The sequence below is a fragment of the Macrobrachium nipponense genome, chromosome 7 (assembly GCF_015104395.2).
Source record: "Macrobrachium nipponense isolate FS-2020 chromosome 7, ASM1510439v2, whole genome shotgun sequence".
Classification (NCBI taxonomy): Eukaryota; Metazoa; Arthropoda; class Malacostraca; order Decapoda; family Palaemonidae; genus Macrobrachium; species Macrobrachium nipponense.
In genome coordinates, this window is record NC_061109.1 from 57414869 (window position 1) to 57421289 (window position 6421).

A 6421-nucleotide genomic window follows, 5' to 3' on the forward strand; every position below is an offset into this window, starting at 1 on the left:
ATATATATACTATATATATATATATATATATATATTTATATTTATATATATATATATAGTATAATATATATATATATATGTATGTATGTATAGATATATATAGATATAAATATATACATATATATATACATATATATATATATATTTATATATATATCTATATAGATATATATATATATATATATATATATATGTATGTATGTATATGTCTATACATAAAGAAAGAGAGACATGACAAAAAGTTTGAAAATCGTCTTTATGTCCAATATATAAGTAAAGTCCTAATAACGAGATTCACTAAACATAACAGAACGTTGTATATCCTAGTTATATGATTAAAAGGTCGAGATTCGTGGGAAAACTTTAGGGCTAGAGAGACAATATGTTTCCTGATAATGAACACTAAAGGTTTCACATTATTCAGAATAGAGTTGCATAGAATATAGCATTTAGGCCAGACGCTAAGGGCAGCTAGGGCCCGAAGGACGTTGTAAAGATCCTTAAATAATGCCTACAGTGCACCACGTAAGGGGAATTAACGGCAAAACCCACTACGGAACTTTATTCAGAGATTTAGACTTTCAAGAAAGGTTGATAAAAATAAGAACAGTGAACTTTCTTAACAGTAAAATTCATTCAATATATTCTAAGAAGTAAATCTAGGTTAAATTGTCCTTTATCGTAATCCGAAGTATCTTCAGCCTTTATTTAAGAGAAATACTTAGAAAATAAATTCTACTTATGTAATATCTCGCGAATTTTAGAAACCCATGAACATAACCCTTGGGAAACAGGGCTACCTCACTGGCTACTTGTGTATAATTCCCATTCCATGAACTACTAGAACTCAAGGCCTTCTCTTATACCTACCAATTAATATCATTGGGTGAAGCAGATTTCTAAATTTCAGACAATCTTGAGACTAACAAGTCTGGAAGGGGTTTAAATAGTTTATTATATGTAATTATAAAAGAAACACAGACAATTACCAAACACATAGCTCAAAATAATTTAGAAACTTCAGCGAGAATTCCCACCTTTCATAAACCTATATTCTTAATACGATCCTAAATGCCACCAAAATATTTCAAGAAATATTTTTAAAAGCAATTAGATTTTAATGGATCTATATTTAAGATTTCCTATCAATATAATTGATCATAACCTGACATTAAAAGGGATATGTAATTAGAATAAAACTAAGAGAACTGAGGAATGAATCACACTTTGAAGTTGCATCGGCCAGTATAAATAGGACGCTTTTAGGCATCAAATACTACATAAGGTCTCCTGCACTTGAACACAACAGTGTCAACTCAGTTACTTTTTCTGCTCTCTGACTTTTGCAGCATTTAGGTATCACATCTGAACACATTTTATTGGTACTTTTCTCAATGAAAACATATTGTTTTTGCGTGTAAATATTGATTCAAATGGCCTTTTAAACTTCAGAGAACACTGTTAAATTATAGTAAAAAAATACATTCACCTTTGGAAAGATTTTGAGTATCTGTGTTAAGTATATATATATATATCAAAGTTATTCGTATTACTGGAACTCATTTTTATTCTGTTTTCTGGTTTATTATTAAACTAAGCTGTTCCATTTGCTTCAGTTGCTTCAGGTGGAAAGATGTTGAGAATCTTCGTTAAGTTCTTCCTGGTTGCTGTGAGTATATCTGTCTTAAAATTATATATGCAAAGTATATGCTAAAGATTCTTTTCTGTCTTATACCCATCAGGGCATAATTGGCACCTGAAAATATTCTGGGCAATTTTTGCCACTCGTACCCCACAAATGTTTAACTTCTCATATATGACAGGTGTTGTGCATTTGCTGGGCCCATGGAAGCGTAGTTGAAGCTCATTTGAAGAATGCCCTTGAGATGGTCCCAAAGCAAGACGGGTAAATAAAAAGTCACTCTCAGATGAAGTACTAACACAACGAAATACACTGAATTTTCTTACTGTAAGACTTTAGAACAATCATCATATAAACAAAGGTTTGACGTCTCTTAATCAATAACAACTAATCTCAGTACTTCCAACAAAGCCTAAGGAAAACAACTCGTATGTAAAGGTGACCTAATTGTGTTATTCTTTTGACAGGGATTGTTATCTTGACTGCGTTGCCGCTTATCCATATAGTGCGGTAGAAGGGATGGATGAATGGTGCAATACTAATTGCAATTGGGTTCCTCCATACTGCCCCAGAACTCACTGCAGGTGTATCTTGATCTGTGATTAGGATGTAACTCCTGTTGCAAAATAAACTGCAAAAAAGATCAGAGATTTTTGACAACTGACCATTTCACCCAATCAGACCATAAGAATTTATCCTTATGTCAAGTGGTTTGACATTCTATTCATTCTGAAATCAATTCTAAATGAGCACATTATTTCGGAAATTTTCTGGTTGTTAAATGTATTGAAATGTTATGCTTTTAACTTGTAATTAATTCTAAATGAGCACAACATTATAAAATTTACTAATTTAGGAGTCTGTCATAAAATGATGATTTATAATGTTTGGGAAATAATGCGCATTGCTTTTTCAGTGAATTGGATTCTTTTGGATTTTTTTAGTTACTAAACAAAGGTTATTAATTAATAAAGACTGAATGCAGCACAATTTCTCTGGTTTTATTTCAAAAATTATATTAACTATATTCCTAAACTTATGTTAGCTATAACGACAGATAACTTACAATCAAATGTTTGGGAATCTTATGCAAACAATGTAATGCAAAAGGAGATTTGCTATACTTTCTTGATGAAGTTCAAAATGGAAAAAGAGGATCTGCTTTTAGCCATAACTGAATGAATCCGAGGATGTCGCTTTAGATCTTTCACCACTCAGTGCTTAGCAAACTTTATTATTTTCATAATATTAGGATGCTGTGACTTCATTTTTCTAAAGATTTGGTAACAAAATGTCCTTTATCTGGTAGATACTGTAAGCAATCTAAGGGAATTCTGAATATTAGGAGATTTTATTACCTTGTCTATCTCTAAAGGAATTCAGGTGGAAATGTCAAAACTGGAATGTGGAATCAATTCCATTTTCCGGGTTAGAGTGGATATGTCATTTCACACACTAACATTTTTTAACATAATAAGATTAGGAAAAGATTCCCTTCCTATGTTCAGTGGAAGAAAAATGTGTGCTCTCTTGTACCCTTCCAAAGCATTGTGATCATCCCAGCAATTATAGCTGAGGAATTATATATCCCTCAACATAAAATTATTTAGTAACTTACAGGAAATGGAACTACTCAATGGAAGAAATATTCACCCTTGAGCACTAACCTAAATTAATTACCAGTAAGCAAAGAAACTTAGGGCAAAGCTAAGGCATGAGCACAAAGCAGTAACTCAGGAAAACACTGAGACTTGCAGTGAGAAAGTGTTTCCACACTATGGATGGTAAAAGAGGGAATCATTTGATTATCAGAGTTGAAATTGCATTCACACCAAGAGAGAAATTAATACAAACAAGGAGTGGTCCGATTTCCAGTTTCCTCGGTATGCGTGCACTATTTTCCCCTGACTCATAAATTATAAATAGTATGTTTCTAACTTAACGTGGAGTGGCCTTCGTAATGATTACTCGTAATCATTATTACTCATACTAACAACAAGTGTCAAGTAAAATTTTCACAAATTAGACACGTTCTTATATTCTCAATTATAAGTGGAAATGAAAAATAATTGAACAGAAATATAGTCTCTAAATTCAGTTTATAAATTAAAATATGCTAAAATCTACGGACAGCTGGCCGCTCTTTTTTAACCAAGGGAAAGAACAATACATTCATATTTTATTAGACATCCTTTTTCTGTACTCTTTTACATGCACATTATTCAGTTTTACATTTCCATTCTGATAAATAAAATTCCTGTACCTTTCATTTAATGTGAAAGACCTTTTTATGACCTACCTACACTCCAATTAGAACATCAACAACAACAAAGCAGCTTTTAGGTATACTCCCCGAGCAAGTGAATACAGGCTGTAAAACTAAGTGGCAAACTTTGATGGGAAATTATACTCTTGCCTATAAGTAAAGCAAAAGATAAAGGCATAAAATGAGGCTTCACTTCTGAGGATACCAAGGACCCAAAGCAGAAATCGGAATTCGGAGGAAATGGAAGGAATTCGATATTCACATCACACTCTTGTGACAAATTATGTGAACTATAAATTAGAGAACAAGTATCAATTATGTGCCAGGTGTTATCTCATTCTAAAACCCCCATATAAGCCGTAATTTCTGGGATGAAAGTCTCTCTCTCTCTCTCTCTCTCTCTCTCTCTCTCTCTCTCTCTCTCTCTCTCTCTCTCTCAGGTGGTAACGCTTGAGTAACGATTGCAATTGCAGCATTAAACAGGTTACTTAATCCGCAATTAATAAACGCTCTATGTTCATCACCAGCATCATACATAGAAATGTAACTCAAATCTCTCTCTTCCTTTAGGTGTTCTAGTAGTGATACAAGTATAGAAACCACAGATAAAGCTTCTGTTTAAATCCTTCTCCTGCAGATATTCCCATGCAACGAACGCCCTTTTTAGTGAACGTAGATAAGGAGAATGTGGTTTGTTAACCAGAACCAATATCAGTCTGTAAGGAGAGACCATCATCACAAAATACTATATTTTCAGTAATTACAAGTGAATTTCTTTCATTTCTATGTAACGTATAAGTTTAAATAGGACATTTGTTCAAGAATTACTATAAAAAAGATCAAATTATATGTATAACATTCCTCTTCTTCTTCTTCTTCTTCTTCTTCTTCTTCTTCTTCTTCCCAGCTTTTTCCCTATTCGGGGTAACCGTTTTTAATGAGTCTCTTTCATCTACCTCTGTCCTGTGTCATTTCCTCCCTTACTCACTTCTCCCTCACATCATCTCTAATGCAATCTCTCCACCTGGTCGTAGGTCTTCCTCTCCTTCGTGTTCCATCCACCTCCATGTCCATCATTCTCTTGCCATGTGTTGCTCTTCTCTTCTCATCAGTGGCCCATACCACCCTCTTAACCTTGCCTCTTGCACTTTCTTTGATGCATCAGTGACCTTTAATGTACCCCTAGTATGTTCATTTCTAACCCTGTCCCTTTTGGTTACTCCACTCATCGACCTAAGAATCCTCATCTAGGTTACGTCCAACTTTCTGCCCTCTGTTTTCTTTAGTGGTGCTGCTTCCAATCCATAAGTCATTGCTGGTCTGACCACTGCCTTGTGCACTCCTCCCTTTAATCTTATAGGGACTTTCCTATCACATATGACACCAGACACCTTCCTCCAGTTGTTCCAACTTCACTGAATCCGGTTGTTAATTTCCTCTTCCATGTTCCCCTCATTGTCAATCACTGAGCCAAGGTACTGTCTTTTTCCTGCTTATCCTTAAACCTCTACTCTCCAAAGCATATCTCCATCGTTCAAGCTTCCCCTCCAGTTCTTCCCTGTTCTCGGCTACCAAGACTATGTCATCTGCATAGCGCAGACACAATGGTGGCTCCTCCCTGACATCCCCTGTTAACACATTCAAGACGATGTTAAACAGAGGTGGGCTCAGAGCGGATCCCTGATGTAGCCCGACTCCAACTTGGAAATTTTCTGTTCTTCCAACTGTAGAACTGACGCTGTTCTTTTACATTTCTATACATCTCCCTGATCATCCTGACACACTTCTCTATCACTCCTCTCTCCCTGAGACATCTCCATATTTCCTGACGTGGTACTCTGTCATATGCCGTCTCAAGGTCTATAAAGGCCATATGCAAGACGTTTTGCTTCTCTCTGTACTTTTCCATAATTTGTCTCAGAGCGAAAATACCATCCACAGTACTGAGCCCCTTCATGAATCCTATTTGCTGTCTACCGATGAAAACTTATTGCCGTAATCTTTCATCCATAATTCTTTCAAATACCATCAGTGTATGTGACATGAGCTTTATTCTTCGATCATTTTCACAACACTGAATATGTATAACATTATTACCCATTTAATACGTACACCAATCGGAGCCTGAAATAAACAAAATCAACCAACTGGTGAGGTATTATTTATTTACTTACCTGGTAGAGGTTCTGTCATTGCTTTTGAACCTCATACTATACCAAAAATAACTGGAATTTCTCTTTCCAAAGCAGCTGTTATAGTCCCTTTTACCACTCAATGTGTTAGATGCTGTAGTGTTAGTATAGTCAATCAGTAAAAGTCCTAAAGAAGACATTTTCCATTGAAGATTCCATTAATGATTTATATCTTCAGTTGAGCCAAACTCCCTGAGGATGTGCAATTACTTCTTCAGAAATTCAAGCGAAGATGCAATGCATAACTATCCTAGTATAATTCTTGTATTTTAACGATGTACTTAAATTTTCATTTCATTTTCTTATTGCGTCTATTTTTCT

The 6421-nt window shown here is 34.7% G+C and overlaps 1 long non-coding RNA gene across 1 annotated transcript; it reads left to right on the top strand.

The window, feature by feature from the left end:
- The first annotated feature begins 1255 nt into the window (after positions 1 to 1255).
- Positions 1256 to 2632, top strand: LOC135217731 (uncharacterized). Its single transcript, XR_010315176.1, has 4 exons — positions 1256 to 1356; positions 1617 to 1669; positions 1824 to 1906; positions 2110 to 2632. It is a non-coding gene; the product is annotated as an uncharacterized LOC135217731 (long non-coding RNA).
- Positions 2633 to 6421: the final 3789 nt, after the last annotated feature.